Source organism: Pseudophryne corroboree, chromosome 8 (assembly GCF_028390025.1).
Source record: "Pseudophryne corroboree isolate aPseCor3 chromosome 8, aPseCor3.hap2, whole genome shotgun sequence".
NCBI classification, from domain to species: Eukaryota; Metazoa; Chordata; class Amphibia; order Anura; family Myobatrachidae; genus Pseudophryne; species Pseudophryne corroboree.
The window spans coordinates 293,042,559-293,060,779 of record NC_086451.1 but is presented as its reverse complement, the minus strand read 5'-3'; the positions used below and the strand labels follow the sequence as shown (position 1 = coordinate 293,060,779).

Here is an 18,221-nt window from a genome sequence, read left to right as displayed (position 1 = left end):
GGGAACACAATGTTGTGACAATGTAACCCTACTTGGAAAATACTGTAGTACTAAATAAGAATGTTGATGTAAGACATTTGCAAAGGCGCATCCAAAACACACTGGAAAATGCAACTGAATCTATTATTGGAGGATAGAATAGGAAAGATGCACCGATCCTGCAGGTACTGAAAGCTCTTCTTCCATCTCCCTTTACTAAAAAGCCATTTAATATATGGCCCCCCAGATAGAGGACATATCAGATTTTGGCTTTCAAAAGCAGCAAATATCATACCACTACTATTGCCATCAAAGATGAACATTGATTGTTTTCAGATCTTGATTGAAAAAGCAGTCTTTATTTGACATAAAGTAGCAAAAAACATACATAAACATGACAAACATAAGTACCGTGTCGCAGCACAGCCAAAACACATTAGAGATGCAGATGGCATAGTGCAGTCGAAGAACTACGGCACAGGCCAGCCTACACTATAGTTCTCAGACTGCACTATGCATTTAAACTATACAATAATACAACAGTTAATAAGGCTATGGGTGTGGAGGGTAAGAGGGTGAGGGGGGAAGGGGGAAATCACAAGCCCGAAGCTTTATTGAAAACAAGACACATATAAGGGGAGGGGAAATAAATAGAAAGACATCAACAAAACAACAGACATTGTAAATGGGGGAAGGGGCCACGGTCCCAAGTCTCATTAATCAGTTCAAACAAGGGGAGAGGGGCAGAAGAAGGGGGGGTTTAGTCCTCTTCTTCCTCAGGGCTGTCCTTGATGGAATAGTCTCTTAGCAGGCTATGAACCAGCCTGCAACAGTCCTGGATGGACATCCTCTCCCTCCGCAATATGAGGCGGTTCCTGGCGAGCCACAAAGCGTCCTTAACACAGTTCATAAAGCGCCAGGCTTCCTGGATCGCCCCAACGGTATGGGTGCCAGGGAATAGTCCGTAGAGTACCGAATGGTACGTGAGACAGTTCCTTGGCACACAGTCTTTCAGTTCATTTTCCAGGGCATCCAACAACAACTGAGCACAGGCACAGTCCCAAAACAGGTGCATAGATGTTTCCTCATGAATGATGCACCTGGGGCAATGTCTGTACCTGCACAGGTTCCGGGAGTGCATGAATGACCTGAGGGGCAAATCTCCTTGAATGGCCATCCACGACAGGTCTTTGTGTCTGTTTGTGAGCCTTTTGGAGGCCACATTCTCCCAGACCTGTTTGGCAGTCGCTGAAAGAAGCCCCGGAATCGGCTCAAAAACATCTTTGGCTGTGATTTGCTTGTAGATGGTCTTTGGCTTCCACAAGCCAGGTTTAACTCCCTCCAGTTGGTGCTCCCTCACGAACTTGGACACGTCCAGGTAGAACCAGGGGGTGTTCCAGTTGTAAGGGATGGAGCTGTCCTATTTGTCCCAGCCAAGGACCCTCCAAAGAGGCAGGAGGAAGAAACGGGACTTGGAGTTTCCTGCAGAGTCTTTAAAGTTCTCACACAATGTCCGGCGGATGCAGTTACACACAAAGAAGGCCCGCAGCATGGTGGGGATATCTGGAATACCCTTTCCACCTTTGAGGGTCTCCTTGTACATAACTGATCGCTTAACTCTGTCCATCTTGGAGCCCCAGATGAAGTGAAACACTGCCCTTGTGATGGCCCTGCAGACCGTGACCAGTGGTGGCCAGGCCTGCGCGGTGTACTGTAGAACAGGAAGGATCTCGTTGCGCAGCACAAGTGATTTCCCCTCGATGGTAAGTTCTCTGAGGCTCCACAATCCAATCTTCTGATGAACAGTCGCCAGTCTCTCGTCCCAGCATTTCAGGGCTGCACCCTCACCGCCGAACCAGACTCCCAGGATCTTAATGAAGTCAGGCTTGAAGGCAAAAGGAAATGGTGCAGAGGATGACAGGTGCCACTTTCCAAAGAGCATAGCCTCTGACTTCCCGCAGTTGACTTTAGCCCCTGAAGCTCGGCCGAAGTTCTTGCAGGTCTGGACGAGTGCTGTCACCGAACGCTGATCTGCGCAGAAGACAGTGACGTCGTCCATGTACAGCGAACACTTGGCCTCTCGTCAGTCACGACCCGGTGCGATGATAGAAACATAGAATTTGACGGCAGATAAGAACCACTTGGCCCATCTAGTCTGCCCCTTTTTTTTTTAATCCTTTATGTAATCTCAACCCTTTTTTTTTTTTTTTTTTTTAAATATATTTTTATTGAAGAAAAGTCGAATATGCTGGTACAAAACAAATAGGAGATGATGACTCCAAATGAGATATTCAAAATTACATACATGTTATCCCGTGGGGAATAACCAATTGTAGCATCAACAGGGAAGTACATCATCGCAACCATATATATATATATATCGACAGAAATTTTTTGTGTTTAACTTAAAGATAAAGAGAAGGATAGAAGGAGAAAAGAAAAGAAGAGAATAAGAGAGAGAGGGGGAGAAGGGACAGGGAGGGTAGGGGAGAGTGGGGGATCATCATAGTAACATACCTACAGGGTAAAACCATATAACTGTGGACAGTATATTACTTCTTTTGCTTATTGAGAACCGTATAACGGAGGGAGTCACACTCCGGCATTAGAGGGCGTAGTATAGGTGAACCATGGGTCCCATATTCTCCCATATTTCTCTGACCTGTCCCGCAGAGAGGCCGTGATTTTCTCCATCATAGAAATATGCCATATTTTGGCTATCAACATGCTCCTAGGGGGAGTAATGGTTTTTTTCCAATTTTTAGCTATCACACATCTAGCGGCGTGTAGAATTTGAAGTACCAGGCTACTCGCCTGGATGTCAAGGTTGGGGAGAGGTAGGCCCAGGAGGGCCGACCAGGGGCCCAATACTACTTGCGAGTGGAAAATGGAACCAATGAGGGTTTCCACCTGTGCCCAAAACGCGCATATCTTGGGGCAAGACCACCAGATGTGCTTAAAGTCTCCAGTCTGGCCACAACCGCACCAACATAATGGGGATGACCCGGGAAAAATCTTATGCAGTGTCGCTGGGACCCGATACCATCTAGTATAGACTTTATAAGAATTTTCCTTCACTAAAGAGGAGATTGAGGACTGAGCTACGTTTTGCCTGATGATTTCCCATGAGTCCTCTGCAGGGGGTGGGCCAAGGTCCTGTTCCCATTTACGCTCATGGGGAAGTATGTTCGCTGCTTTCAGAGAACGTAGTAAGCCATAAAGTATGGAGATAATACCTTGTCGCATAGGAGAAAAAATACACAAACGTTCCAAGGGGGTAAGTTGACGTATGACTTGGGATTTTGAGAGGGAGCTTAGGAAAGAACGAATTTGTAAATACTCATAAAATACAGGTTGGGGGATATCATATTTGTCCCGTAGGGACTTCAGGGAGCGCCAGGAGGAACCCTCTATGAAGTCAAACACCAGTCCCGGGCTCAGGTGGAACCATGGGTGGGACCGTAAGGTGGAACCAGGGGGGAAATCTTGATTGTCCCAAATGGACGTAATGGGCGAGGGGAAAGTGGATAAACCATAATGCCGAATGCAGAAACACCACAGGGAGCAGGTAAATTTAGTGGGGGGGAGGCTTGTTAGCCTTGTCTGGACTGACTTGGTCGGCGTTAGTAGGGATACCAAAGTGGAAACCCCGGCTGCTAGCCGCTCAATTCGAATCCAGGGTAGATGGGGCGCTGGGGAAAACCAGGCGACAGCCTGGCTTAGGTGAGTTGCGTGATAATATTTGCGAATGTCCGGCAAACCTCTGCCTCCAGCTAGTGGGTCCCGTACCAAAGTAGAGGTCTTAATTCTAGGAGGCTTGCCTGACCATATGAATTTTAGGAAGAGTCTCTGCATTCGGCCTAAGGCCTCAGCGGGGATGCGTATGGGAATTGTTTGAATCAGGTATAAGAGCCTGGGTAGGATGTTCATCTTTACTGAGACTATCCGTCCGAACCAGGCTATAATCTGCTTGTCCCATGCCCGAAGGTCCGACTCTATACACTTAAATAAGGCTGGGAAGTTCTCTGAGTATAGGGAGTCGTAGGAGTTTGTGATGAACACGCCTAGGTATTTAATTTTTTTGGATCGCCAGGCGAAATTAAAGTTAGCAGCTAGGAGAGATCTGGTATCCTCATTGAGATGCAAAGGGAGGGCCTCCGATTTAGAATAGTTAATACGGTATCCCGAATAATGTGAATATAATGATAGGGTTTTAAATAGGTTGGGGATAGAAATATTAGGTGAAGACAGAGTTAACAGAACATCGTCTGCAAATAATGACAGTTTGAACTCCTCATCGCCTACAGTGATGCCCTTGATATCAGGATTAGCCCTAATCATGCACGCCAAGGGTTCGATGGACATGGCAAAAATTAACGGAGATAGGGGGCACCCCTGGCGCGTACCGTTATTGATTTGGAAGAGGGAAGAATCTTTACCATTAACCCGGACCCTGGCAGAAGGGTTGGAGTAGAGTGCCTGTATACCCTGAAGTAGGCTTCCTCCCAGGCCGAACCTACGTAAAGTAGCGAACATGAAAGGCCAAAGTATTTTATCAAAAGCCTTCTCCGCATCAAGCGAGAGAAGGACCGAGGGCAGTTTGGCTTTATTGACCAGGTGGACCAGGTCAATGGTTCTGCGGGTATTGTCCCTAGCTTGTCGGCCTGGGACGAAGCCCACCTGGTCCGCATGGATCAGACGTGGGAGAACTGAATTTAGTCTCAGGGCAAGAATTTTGGCAAAGATTTTAATGTCATTATTTAGTAGAGAGATGGGGCGGTAGCTAGCACAGGAGTTGGGGTCCTTCCCAGGTTTGTGAATTAAAACTATGCGTGCCTCCAGAGTCCGGGGGGATAGAGGGTTACCTTTGAGGAAGCCATTGAAGAGCCTACAGAGATGGGGCAGTAGAATCCCTTTAAATTTCTTGTAATACATAATTGACATGCCGTCAGGGCCAGGGGCTTTACCAGATTTCTGAGTTTTGAGTGCGTTATCTAACTCTTCTACAGTTATTTCTGAGCCTAATTGAGAGACTGTCGACCTGCTCAGTGATGGTAGGTCACACTTATCTAAGAGGGATTTGATCCCCTCCTCGAATCTCGCTGAGGGCGACGAAGGGACTGCCTCCGTATTATATAATAGCTTATAAAATTCCTCGAATTCTCCCAGAATGCGGTCGGGGTCGTGTGTTAGTGTTCCCTGCTTGGTGCGTATAGATAAGATATTTTTTGAGGAGATCTGAGCCCTCAACTTCCTGGCCAAAATCTTGTCTGCTTTATCCCCTTTTTCGTAGTAAATCTGGTTGAGGCGTCTAAGGCATTGTTCAGTCTTATGAGACAAGAGCATATTGAGTTCTCCCCTAACTTTAAGTAGTTTGTCTAAGTCGGCAGGGTTTAGAGAAGACTTATGAACCTCCTCCAGAAGGTGGAGTTGGTCAGAGAGCTCTAAGATCTTTTGGGAGCGCTGTTTGGTGAGCCTGGCCGCGATCTGAATGAAATGGCCTCTAAGGACCGCTTTATGCGCCTCCCACAGGGTCATGTCCGATATACCAGGGGTTTGGTTATCATTAAAGTAATCATTCAATGTCTGAGTCACTTGTTGCGGTACATCGGGCTGTTGGAGGAGGGCATCGTTAAGGGACCAAGAGGGGGGGGAAAGAGTGCGGGCCAGCCCAGACAAAGATAAGGATATCGGGGCATGGTCAGACCACGTAATTGGATGAATACAGCATTTCTGGATTCGAGAAGTGAGGTCTCTTCCTACCATAATCATGTCAATTCTAGTGTATAGATTATGCACTGGGGAAAAGAATGTGTAATCTTTAACTAAGGGGTCGGCAACCCTCCAGGAATCGAAAAGTAAGTGATTTTTAAGTAGGGACTGCAGGGCTTGGGAATTGCGGGTATGTGTATGGGTCTGGGATGTTGGCAGGGAGCTGGAGCGATCAAGACTATGATGGAGAATAGTGTTGAAATCTCCTGCCATTAAAATGTCACCTTTCCTACACTGAGCAATTTTGGAATCTAAGGCGGCGAAAAACGAGGCTTGATTGACATTGGGGGCATAGATATTGACCAAGGTGATGGGGACATTATTAAGCTTGCCTACTATAATGAGGAACCTTCCGCGCTTGTCCCTAACAATTTTTTCTGATTCTAAGTGTAGATGAGCGGGGATTAATATGGCGACCCCTCTTTTCTTCTGGGAGTGATCGCAGGCATGTATGGCGACAGGGTGGCGTTTGGAACGTAATTCAGGGTGGGAAGTACCTTTAAAATGTGTCTCCTGGAGGAATACCAGATCTCCCCCCACCTGTTTCAAAAAGAGAAATAGTTTGGTCCTCTTTTGGGGGCTATTGAGACCCTTCACATTATAGGATATTATGTTAACAGACATGGTTGGATAGGTGGAACCATAACTCTAATGGCCCAAAGGGCCCATAAATGATCTCCCTGAGGGACGGGGGAGAGAGGAGGAGAGGAGTGGGGGGTAGAGAGAGAAAAGGAAAAAAGGAGGATAGAAACATAAAGAACAGTACAAAAAGAAAAGAAATGAACAAATATAACGTACCGAGCCAATGACCCATTGTACGTATCGTACGGGTCTGGATGTTTGAGCTCCCGTATGGGGTATTAAGGGAGAGGAGTTCTCCCCTATGCTCAACACTGACTAAACTAGCTCGGTGGGGGGTATGGCCCCGAGTATCAAGGGGCCCTCCGACCAAATATATGGGGGGAGGCGACCTGAGGGGACATAACAACAATTAACCGTAATGAACCATTTTTAACTCTTAAGAGCAAAGAGAACATATGTTCAAATATATGAACACTGTAGCAAAAATTAACCCGTAGACCTCTAAGCTAGTATACATAACAATAGAAAATAACAAAAAATAACATATAGTAACCCGGCAGTGCAGCTTTGAAGAAGTGTTCACGAAGGGTCATGTCTCACAGAGGTTTTTGCCGGGACTGTCAACCAAAGGCGTCGAGGCGCCCGTTGCGGGAGGGGTGAGACTGGAGTACGTTGAAGAACTGGAGCTTCCCGTGTGGAGTCAGGTTTATCAGATTCCGGGGGGGAAAGGTTGAGTCTCGAAAGAAGCCGGTGAGCCTCCTCCCTCGAACGTGCCAGCAGTCTCTTCCCATCGAGTTGCACAATAAGGGCAAAAGGGTAGCCCCATCTGTACCGAATTTGGTTTTCTCTGAGGATTTGGGTGTACTCCCGCAGGTCGAAGCGCCTCTTAAGAGTGGTCGGGGATAAGTCCTGAAACACCATTAGCTTGTGGGTGTCAAATATACACAGGTCTCTATTCCGGGCCGCTGTTAGAATTTTTTCCTTGGTTTTGAAGTAATGACATCGTAGAACTACGTCTCTTGGAGGGGACGAATTCGAGGGTTTTTGGCGCAAGGCCCGGTGAGCTCTGTCCAGGAGGAACTGCTCCCGCGGGACGTCCGGAAGGAGATGCTGGAAAAATCTAAGGAGGAAATCTTCCAATTGTGCTGGTTCCACCGACTCCGGAATGTGTTTAATGCGCAAGTTATTACGTCGTGCGCGATTATCTGCGTCTTCCTGTTGGTCTTGGAGCAAATAAATATCCTCCTGCATAACGTAGACTGAGTGTTCCAGTTCCTGCTGGAAAGCAATGACTTCGTCGATTTTTTGTTCAGCGTCATTAGTGCGGGCCCCCAGATCAGATATTTCCGCCTTGAGTCCTGAGATGGCTTTATGGATCTCCGAGTGAAAAGCTTGTTTCAGCGACTTCATCTCCGCCAGGATGGAGGAAATGCAATCTTTCATGGAGGGGTCTGGGGCAGATGAATCTTCCTCAGATTCTGAAATCGGGGCGGGCGGTGGGACGGCCGGTATTTTGGTGGAACTAGGCTTCATTTTAGAAATAAAGGAGGAAATTTCCGCAGAAGACGTATTTTTCTTGGCTTTGGACTTAGGCATGGTGTGTGACAGTCCCGGAATTAAGAGAGGTCATAGGGCATATCAGAGTAATAGCATAAGTAGCTAGTGATCCATCACGAGATAGGCATTGAGAGTTCACAAGAACAAGACCCCCATGGTCGCGCCCATAGGCAGTCAGCAGCACATTTCTCTGCTAGATAATAACATAGGAGACTGAAATATATATAGCAGGCGTAGTTGCAGGCAGAGACCAGGAGATGGCGCTCACTGGTTTGTGATAATGTAATACAGAAAAGTCCAGCACAAAAGGGGAATATCAAAAACCTTCAGCAAGATGTATGAAATTTTAACCCTGGGGGGGTGTTGGAGCCTGTATAGAGCCCTTATATGGTAGGAAGAAGGCACTCTGTTTAGCCCAGCCGCACCCCAAGGCAAGGGGGGGGGGGGGGAGAGGGCCGACGCCAGCACCGTGATGGCCGTCGAGTGGAGCTCCCCAGCAACCGGGCAGGATCCGCAAGCCAGGTGTCACCCAGCAGGCCAGGTAGAGGGTTTCCAGAGCCCCCAAGCTTAGTGTGGCTAGTGATGCCCCTTATGAGGTTTGAAAGGCTGCAGGGTAGGGACTGAGGACCAGCCTCAGAGAGAGGTAGGAGCAAGTGCGGTGTTGCTGCGGTGCTGTGTCTCCCTCCAGCGTCCGGCCCGAGGAGACTGGTAGTGACCGCCCGCTGGTGTGAGGTACATGCAGCGGCAGTGGGGAGAGCGTGTTGGGGAGCCAGCTCACCTCTAAATGTAATGGATGCCGCCGGGTCCCGAGTCCGCCGTCTTGTCCCAGGGTCAGAGGTCTAAAATGGCCGCCGTCTCCGGGGCTCCTGATCCCCGGCGTCCGCACCCCGGCCAGTTCTACTCTCCTCCGCTACCTCCCCCGTCCCGCCAGCACGGGGAGACGCAAGTCTGCCTCCAGGGGGTCCGCGTCAGGGCACCTGAGGGTGACACAGGGATGGTGCTGAGGCTCCGTAAGGCCCGCCGCTGTGGTCTCCAAAATTTAGGCCCCGGCTTCTGGGTGGAGGGTAGGCCGCAACCCGCAGGAGCCGGGAGACCGGCTCCCCGATTCCGCGGCACTGCCCCACCACCGGTGAATGCTCCCTTCGTCAGGGGGAACAAGTTTGGAGGGGTTATTCCGGGCAGGGAGTGGTTTTTAAGGGCAAAATTCGCTGGTTTCTGAGGAGCTCTCAGAGTGTGCTGCCTTTCCGTTCAGCCTCCAGGCCACGCCCCCAATCTCAACCCTTTTTAAACCCTAATTCTTTGTAAGGATATTCATATGCCTATCCCAAGCATGTTTAAATTGCTCTACAGTCTTAGCCTCTACCACCTCTGATGGAAGACTATTCCACTTGTGATCCCTCTGATCTCTGGATTCCGTCTGATGCATACAGCCATGAGCTCTATAACACAAATAAAAAGAAGAGGTGAAAGAGGGCAGCCTTGTCTGACCCCAGACATAATGGAAAAGGGGTCAGTCTTCCAGCCGTTCACTAGCACCGAGCTGTGGATGTCAAGGTACATCAGGTTAACATAAGTACAAAACATTTTACCAAGGCCAAATTTATGCAGTACCCTGCCCATCAACTCATGTGAGACACGATCAAAGGTCTTCTCCTTCTCAAGGCTGACCAGGGCCGCGTGAATATTCCGGTCCTTGATGTAATGGACCGTGTCTCTGAGGAAAGCAAGGCTGACTGCAATCCTGCTGCTGGGGATGCCGCAGGTCTGGTCCGGGTGAATGATCTGTCCTATGACAGCCTTCAGCCTGTTGGCGAGCACCTTGGCGAGGATCTTGTAGTCCACGTTTAAGAGAGAGATGGGCCTCCAATTTTTCAGCTCACATCTCTCCCCCTTACGCTTATACAAGATCGTGATCATTCCCTCCCTCAGCGATGGGGGCATTTTGCCCTCCACCACCATCTCCCCATACAGCTCGAGCAGGTCCGGGCCAATGAGGTCCCACCTCGCTACATAGAGCTCTGCTGGGAGACCATCACTGCCTGGGGTCCTGCCCTGCCTAAAGGATCTAGCGGCAGAGTGCAACTCCTCCAACAACAAGGGAGCATCCAGAGCTGCTTTACCTGCAGGATCAATGGTGTTAGTGATACCTGACAGGAACTTATCAGCCTCCTCATTATCTGTAGTCTTAGGGGAGTAGAGGTCACTGTAATAGTCTCGGACAACTTTCATCACGCCCTCCTTCCCCTGTCTGGGAATACCAGTCTCATCTCGCAGCTCAGTCAGGGGCGTGTGACCAGAGTGGAGTTTCCTGAAAAAGAAAAAGTTAAATTTCTCATCCTTCTCCAGGTTCTCCACCTTGGAACGGAAGCCGATGCATCTGGATTCCTCCTCAAAGTGCCTTTTCAGGCCCCCTTTGGTTTCATCCAGCTAGTCTCTCACGTCCCAGCTGCACCGTTGGAGGTCCAGCAGGGACTGCAGTTGTCTTTGCAGTCTCCTGAAGTTCCTCTTTTGGTTGCACGCCTGTTGTCTGCCTTTCACCTGAAAGAAACTGCGAATGTTAGCTTTAACATATTCCCACCAGTCGCTCATACAGTCAAAATAACATTTATCATTTTTCCATGTGATGTAGGCATCCTTCAGTTCCGCCAGCACATCCTCTCTTTCCAGTAGGGCACAATTCAACTTCCAGGAGCCTGGGCCAGGTGAGAAACCATTGCCCAGGACTCCTTGGAAGAGAATGGCCCTGTGGTCTGAGAAGAAGCAGGTGATCATAGTATGCCTAGTCTGCTTCACTGCTCTAGAGGTAAACACAAAGTCAATGCAGGAACGCACAGAGCCATCGGGGCGGCTCCACGTGTAATTCACGGAGCCGGCCCCCATAGAACCCATAGCATCCCACAATGCTTCAGGCACTATTTCTATAAGCAGTTTAGATGTGACATCCATCTTAGTAGAGTTGCTGGTGCTGTGTCCATCCTCCTCCATGGTGCAGTTGAAGTCTCCTGCCATCACTACCGCCCTAGTGGTTGCAAGCTGCAGTCGCAGGGTCTGGAAAAGCTCCAAATGCTCATTCTTACCAGGGGGTGTGTACACGCAGATTAGTCTAATAGGCTCACCTGCCCAGGAGCCATCTACAATCAGCAATCTTCCGCAGACAAGCTCCTGAACAGAATCTAGCATGAAGAGGCTCCCCCTAATAAGAATGGCGACCCCTGCAGACTTACACTCACCCCCACCGGAGCAATAGGAGGCGCCGTGAGACCACTGCCTGCCCAGATGTTTGTAGGACTTGGAGAAGGGAAGAGAGCATTCCTGCAACATATACACATCACATTTCTGACTTTCTAAGATTGTAAACACAGACTGTCTTCTAAGCTTATCCTTAATACTCCTCACATTAATGGTGAAAATAGAAAAAGACGCCATTAGTTGGGGAAAAAAGAGGCTAGGCAACAGTTACAATTCAACATTTACGTTAGCACTCCGTCGGGCGGGGCTGCCTCGACATCAGGTGCTGGGTTGCCCTGCTCGGGTGGTGGCGAGTTGTCTCCTAGTATCTGGTCGAGTATGTTGGCGGCGTTGGCATTGAGCTCCTCCTCCTTCCTGATTGCTTCCGTCAACGCCTCCATTTCTTCTTCCAGATCCTTGATCAGCTCGACCGCCAGTTTCTTGGAGGATTCAGGGTCTGCAGCTGGGCTGTCGAGCCCCTTCCTCTTGCAATTCCTCATCTTCTCAGCACCTGCAGTGGGCGTAAGAAGGGGGAACTCTTCCAGGGAAGAGAGGGCAGGGAAGCGCTGGGTTGGGAGAGTCGGGGGGAGGGTTAGGGGGGGTTGTGACAGGGGTAGGGATGGGAGCCTCTGTCACCGAGGGTGGGGTGGTGGTGGTGGAAGGGGGAGGAGTGAGGGAGGTGGAGGTGGAAGGTTTCTTACCCTCCTGAGGCTGCTGCTTCTTCTGTGCTGCTGCCGAGGGCAGCAGCTTGAGGGCAGGGAGAGCACGTCCGGTCACCACCGCTGAGTAGGTTCTCGCCCTACTGGGGCAGTCCCTGTAGACGTGGTCCACCTTACCACACAGGTTGCAGGTTTTCCTTGTGGGGCAGTCTTTTGTCTCATGGCTGGCCAAGTGACAATTCTTGCAAGCAGGGACCTTGTAGTCCTTCATCACGTGGTCCTTCCCGCCACACTTCCTGCAGTTGCGTGGCTGGTCGGCGTAGTGTAGAATTCCTTGGGATCCCCCCAGGGAGAAGCACTGTGGGAGGTGCTTGACTCCTTCTGGGCACAAGGTGTCCTTTTGCAGGGTTATGATCACTGCCCACTTTCCGGTCCAGAATGCATTCCCTTCCAGAATCCTTGTGGGGTCAGGGCCGGTTCAGGGGCTTTTTGAGCCCCGGGCGGCAATAGGGGGCATGGCTTCATACAGGGGCCCCCTGTACTGTAGTAGCGCCACTGAAAGGATGTGCGGTGCGCGATGATGTCATCGCGCACCGCACAGCAAAGGTCCTCTCCACGAAGGAAAACTAGACACTAAGCATCTAAATCCCTTCGTGGAGAGGTCCTTTGCTGTGCGGTGCGCGATGACGTCAACGCGCACCGCACATCATTACAGTAAAGGTCCTCTCCACGAAGGGAAACTAGACGCGTAGCATCTAGTTTCCCTTCACATCGGGCAGCCGACGAAGGGAAACTAGACGCATAGCGTCTAGTTTCCCTTCACAGCGGGCAGCGGGACAGCAGGCAGCGGCAGCGGGGGGCACAGCAGCAGTGGATCTTGCCATGGTGCGGCGCCCTCCGGAAGGCGGCGCCCTGGGCAAAAGTCCTGCTTGCCTGTGGCAAGATCCGCTACTGTGTGGGGTCTTTCTTGACGGAGCAGAACCGGCTGAGAAAGGTGACGATGTCTCTGATGTGTGTGTGTGGGTTGCGCATTGAAACCGTCACCCGCCTTTCCTCTCCTTGAATAGGGCAATTGCCCACAAAGCGAGAGAAAGGGGATTCGGGTCTCGACGCTTTCACCGCTTCCCAGTACCTCTTGCAGATGGCAATGGAGGCAAAGGTGACGTAGAAGATCCCCTTCAAGTAGTTCTGGACGCTGAGGGTTTCAGGTGTCGAGAAGCTTTGGTCGAGGCTCATCTTCTTGCCAAAAGTCTCCACCGTCATGTCCGGCATCTGTCCATCCACCTCCTTGAGCTTCATCACCATGGTATGCCTCATCCAGGGCTCCAGGGACGGTTTGTCCTTGGAGCTCTCCTGGTCGGGCACCGCAGGCGATGTCGCTGCAGGGGTGGTAGCGCTGGAAGCGGCCGATCCGGTCGAACCCTTGGTGGGTTTCTTCGCTGTCTTCGCCGGCTTCTTCCTGCTGAGGGAAGCCAGAGCGGAGGTGGGAGCTGGTGCAGCAGGGGCTGGAACAGCGGTGGCTGGGGCAGCGGTGGTCATCCTCTCGGATCCCTTGGCGTAGGAGGCGGGGCGAAGGGTCAGCATTGTCGTTGAGAGGAGGAGAGGTGGTTGGCCGCTTCAGAGGGCAGAGCCAGCAAGTCTAACCCTCCAGTGCAGCTAGGGGGCGATGCAATGCTTCTCCGTTGACGTCCCTTTTCTCCACGCAGTCTTGCTGGCGGAGGGGGGGGGGGGTATCTTCTCCAGAGGGCAGAGCAAACAAGTCTGACGCTCTGCTGAACCTGGTGAGCGATGCAAATCTTCTCCCTCTCCAAGCGATTTCCTTCTCCTCGCAGTCTCGGCTTCATTTCTTCTAGCTTCTCTGCCCGGTCATACAGCTTTGTCCTGAGAAGGACAGTTGTCGGTCCAAAAAACAAGGCAGCACTGTCAGTCAGCGTAAACTGATAAGAACAGATACAACACTTGATCTTAGCCAAAAGGCCGAGAAGCGATGATTATTTTTAGGATCTTGCCTACACTTGATCTTAACCAAAAAGCCTATAACTTAACCATAAGCTGAAATGATGGTGGAGGAAAGTGCAGTGCACCAAAAAATAAGCTGGCACACTCATAGAGAATACACAACCTTATATGCTCCTCTATCTAGATTTTGCTATCCTACTCTTGTCCCCTCCAGCTGCTCCATGTAGATTTGATGTCTGGCAAGGTACATAACCCACTGACAAGCAGACACACTCCTGCATGAGCTTTCTCTCTCGCAGGCTGGATGATGCACAATCAATTGCATGTGCTCCACCTCCGACATGCTACCCACCCAACCACCCAGTCACCAGAGCCACCCACAAGCCGACTGGCTCCGTGATTTCATTTGCACAGTGCAGTCAACCAGGCAGCATGTCCTTCTCAATGGAAGGATCTCTGGTTCCATGGAACCTTCCGCATCGGAATGCTGTGGCAAAAAAATTATTTAATCAGGTAGCTACTGTAGCAACATTCGATGTACCTGTGGGTTGGCTCTAGCACATGAGTCTTCAACCTGTGGCCCTCCAGCTGCTGTGAAACTACACATCCCAACATGCCATGCCACAGTTTTGCTATTAAGGTATGATAAAACTGAGGTAGGGCATGCTGGGATGTGTAGTACCACAGCAGCTGGAGTGCCACAGGTTAAAAACCCATGCTCTAGCATGCCTGTTCTATGATGCGTGTTCTGTAATGGCACAATCAGCTTGGAATGGGGTGTCTAGCATGCATTTGATTGCTGACAGCCACTTGAGGAGACACACATCAGGAGATGCAGCATATTGGAAGTCTTCCCTGCCTTCCCAGCAAATGCACACCACCTGCCACCAGTCTGGATACAAAACAATGCCCACAAACGAAGGCCCAAAAAGCCCAATTATAGGATTAAAGTAAGTAGTGAATCTAGTAATGAATTTAGAAGTTGGAAATTAAGGGGGACATGTACTAAGCAGTGATAAAAGTGGAGAAGGGAGCCAGTGGAGAAGTTGCCCATGGCAACCAATCAGCTGCTCTGTATACTTTTAAAGTATGCAAATTAGAAATGTTACATCAATGCTGATTGATTGCCTTGGGCAACTTCTCCACTGGCTCACTTCTCCACTTTTATCACTGCTTAGTACATGTCCTCCACAGTTAGTTCGCAAGAACATTCAAATTCAGACCATAGGACTGGTTAGGCCTCGCATCCTGGCAGCCCCCAGCATTTAAAAATGCCTTGATTAGAGGTAGGGAATTAAATGTAGATAAGAAGTAGACACAAAATAAGACTCCACAGAGTAGTATTCAGGTGTCTTTTATCAATTGTTGCATTTTAAAAATTAAAGCAATTAGGGAACACAATGTTGTGACTAGAGATGAGCGGGTTCGGTTTCTCTGAAACCGAACCCGCACGAACTTCATGTTTTTTTCACGGGTCCGAGCAGACTCGGATCCTCCCGCCTTGCTCGGTTAACCCGAGCGCGCCCGAACGTCATCATGACGCTGTCGGATTCTCGCGAGACTCGGATTCTATATAAGGAGCCGCGCGTCGCCGCCATTTTCACACGTGCATTGAGATTGATAGGGAGAGGACGTGGCTGGCGTCCTCTCCATTAGAAATTAGATTAGAAGAGAGAGAGAGATTGTGCAGAGTCAGACAGAGTTTACCACAGTGACCAGTGCAGTTGTTGTTAGTTAACTTTTATTTATTTTAATATATATCCGTTCTCTGCTATATCCGTTCTCTGCCTGAAAAAAAACGATACACAGCAGCAGCCAGTCACACAGTGTGACTCAGTCTGTGTGCACTCAGCTCAGCCCAGTGTGCTGCACATCAATGTATAAAAGGCAAAGCTTATAATAATTGTGGGGGAGACTGGGGAGCACTGCAGGTTGTTATAGCAGGAGCCCCCAGGAGTACATAATATTATATTAATTTAAAATTAAACAGTGCACACTTTTGCTGCAGGAGTGCCACTGCCAGTGTGACTAGTGGTGACCAGTGCCTGACCACCAGTATAGTAGTATATTCATTGTTGTATGTATTGTATACTATCTCTTTATCAACCAGTCTATATTAGCAGCAGACACAGTACAGTGCGGTAGTTCACGGCTGTGGCTACCTCTGTGTCGGCAGTCGGAACTCGGCAGGCAGTCCGTCCATCCATAATTGTATTACAATATATACCACCTAACCGTGGTATTTTTTTTTCTTTCTTTATACCGTCATAGTGTCATACTAGTTGTTACGAGTATACTACTATCTCTTTATCAACCAGTGTACAGTGCGGTAGTTCACGGCTGTGGCTACCTCTGTGTCGGCAGTCGGCAGGCAGTCCGTCCATCCATAATTGTATTATTATTATAATATATACCACCTAACCGTGGTTTTTTTTCCATTCTTTATACCGTCGTCATAGTGTCATACTAGTTGTTACGAGTATACTACTATCTCTTTATCAACCAGTGTACAGTGCGGTAGTTCACGGCTGTGGCTACCTCTGTGTCGGCAGTCGGCAGGCAGTCCGTCCATCCATAATTGTATTATTATTATAATATATACCACCTAACCGTGGTTTTTTTTCCATTCTTTATACCGTCGTCATAGTGTCATACTAGTTGTTACGAGTATACTACTATCTCTTTATCAACCAGTGTACAGTGCGGTAGTTCACGGCTGTGGCTACCTCTGTGTCGGCAGTCGGCAGGCAGTCCGTCCATCCATAATTGTATTATTATTATAATATATACCACCTAACCGTGGTTTTTTTTCCATTCTTTATACCGTCGTCATAGTGTCATACTAGTTGTTACGAGTATACTACTATCTCTTTATCAACCAGTGTACAGTGCGGTAGTTCACGGCTGTGGCTACGTCTGTGTCGGCAGTCGGCAGGCAGTCCGTCCATCCATAATTGTATTATTATTATAATATATACCACCTAACCGTGGTTTTTTTCCCATTCTTTATACCGTCGTCATAGTGTCATACTAGTTGTTACGAGTATACTACTATCTCTTTATCAACCAGTGTACAGTGCGGTAGTTCACGGCTGTGGCTACCTCTGTGTCGGCAGTCGGCAGGCAGTCCGTCCATCCATAATTGTATTATTATTATAATATATACCACCTAACCGTGGTTTTTTTTCCATTCTTTATACCGTCGTCATAGTGTCATACTAGTTGTTACGAGTATACTACTATCTCTTTATCAACCAGTGTACAGTGCGGTAGTTCACGGCTGTGGCTACCTCTGTGTCGGCAGTCGGCAGGCAGTCCGTCCATCCATAATTGTATTATTATTATAATATATACCACCTAACCGTGGTTTTTTTTCCATTCTTTATACCGTCGTCATAGTGTCATACTAGTTGTTACGAGTATACTACTATCTCTTTATCAACCAGTGTACAGTGCGGTAGTTCACGGCTGTGGCTACCTCTGTGTCGGCAGTCGGCAGGCAGTCCGTCCATCCATAATTGTATTATTATTATAATATATACCACCTAACCGTGGTTTTTTTTCCATTCTTTATACCGTCGTCATAGTGTCATACTAGTTGTTACGAGTATACTACTATCTCTTTATCAACCAGTGTACAGTGCGGTAGTTCACGGCTGTGGCTACCTCTGTGTCGGCAGTCGGCAGGCAGTCCGTCCATCCATAATTGTATTATTATTATAATATATACCACCTAACCGTGGTTTTTTTTCCATTCTTTATACCGTCGTCATAGTGTCATACTAGTTGTTACGAGTATACTACTATCTCTTTATCAACCAGTGTACAGTGCGGTAGTTCACGGCTGTGGCTACCTCTGTGTCGGCAGTCGGCAGGCAGTCCGTCCATCCATAATTGTATTATTATTATAATATATACCACCTAACCGTGGTTTTTTTTCCATTCTTTATACCGTCGTCATAGTGTCATACTAGTTGTTACGAGTATACTACTATCTCTTTATCAACCAGTGTACAGTGCGGTAGTACACGGCTGTGGCTACCTCTGTGTCGGCAGTCGGCAGGCAGTCCGTCCATCCATAATTGTATTATTATTATAATATATACCACCTAACCGTGGTTTTTTTTCCATTCTTTATACCGTCGTCATAGTGTCATACTAGTTGTTACGAGTATACTACTATCTCTTTATCAACCAGTGTACAGTGCGGTAGTTCACGGCTGTGGCTACCTCTGTGTCGGCAGTCGGCAGGCAGTCCGTCCATCCATAATTGTATTATTATTATAATATATACCACCTAACCGTGGTTTTTTTTCCATTCTTTATACCGTCGTCATAGTGTCATACTAGTTGTTACGAGTATACTACTATCTCTTTATCAACCAGTGTACAGTGCGGTAGTTCACGGCTGTGGCTACCTCTGTGTCGGCAGTCGGCAGGCAGTCCGTCCATCCATAATTGTATTATTATTATAATATATACCAC

The 18,221-nt window shown here is 48.7% G+C and overlaps 1 pseudogene; it reads right to left on the bottom strand.

Annotated features, from left to right (window-relative positions):
- Positions 1-13,666: 13,666 nt before the first annotated feature.
- On the bottom strand, positions 13,667-13,766 carry LOC134953699 (U2 spliceosomal RNA; annotated as a pseudogene).
- Positions 13,767-18,221: the final 4,455 nt, after the last annotated feature.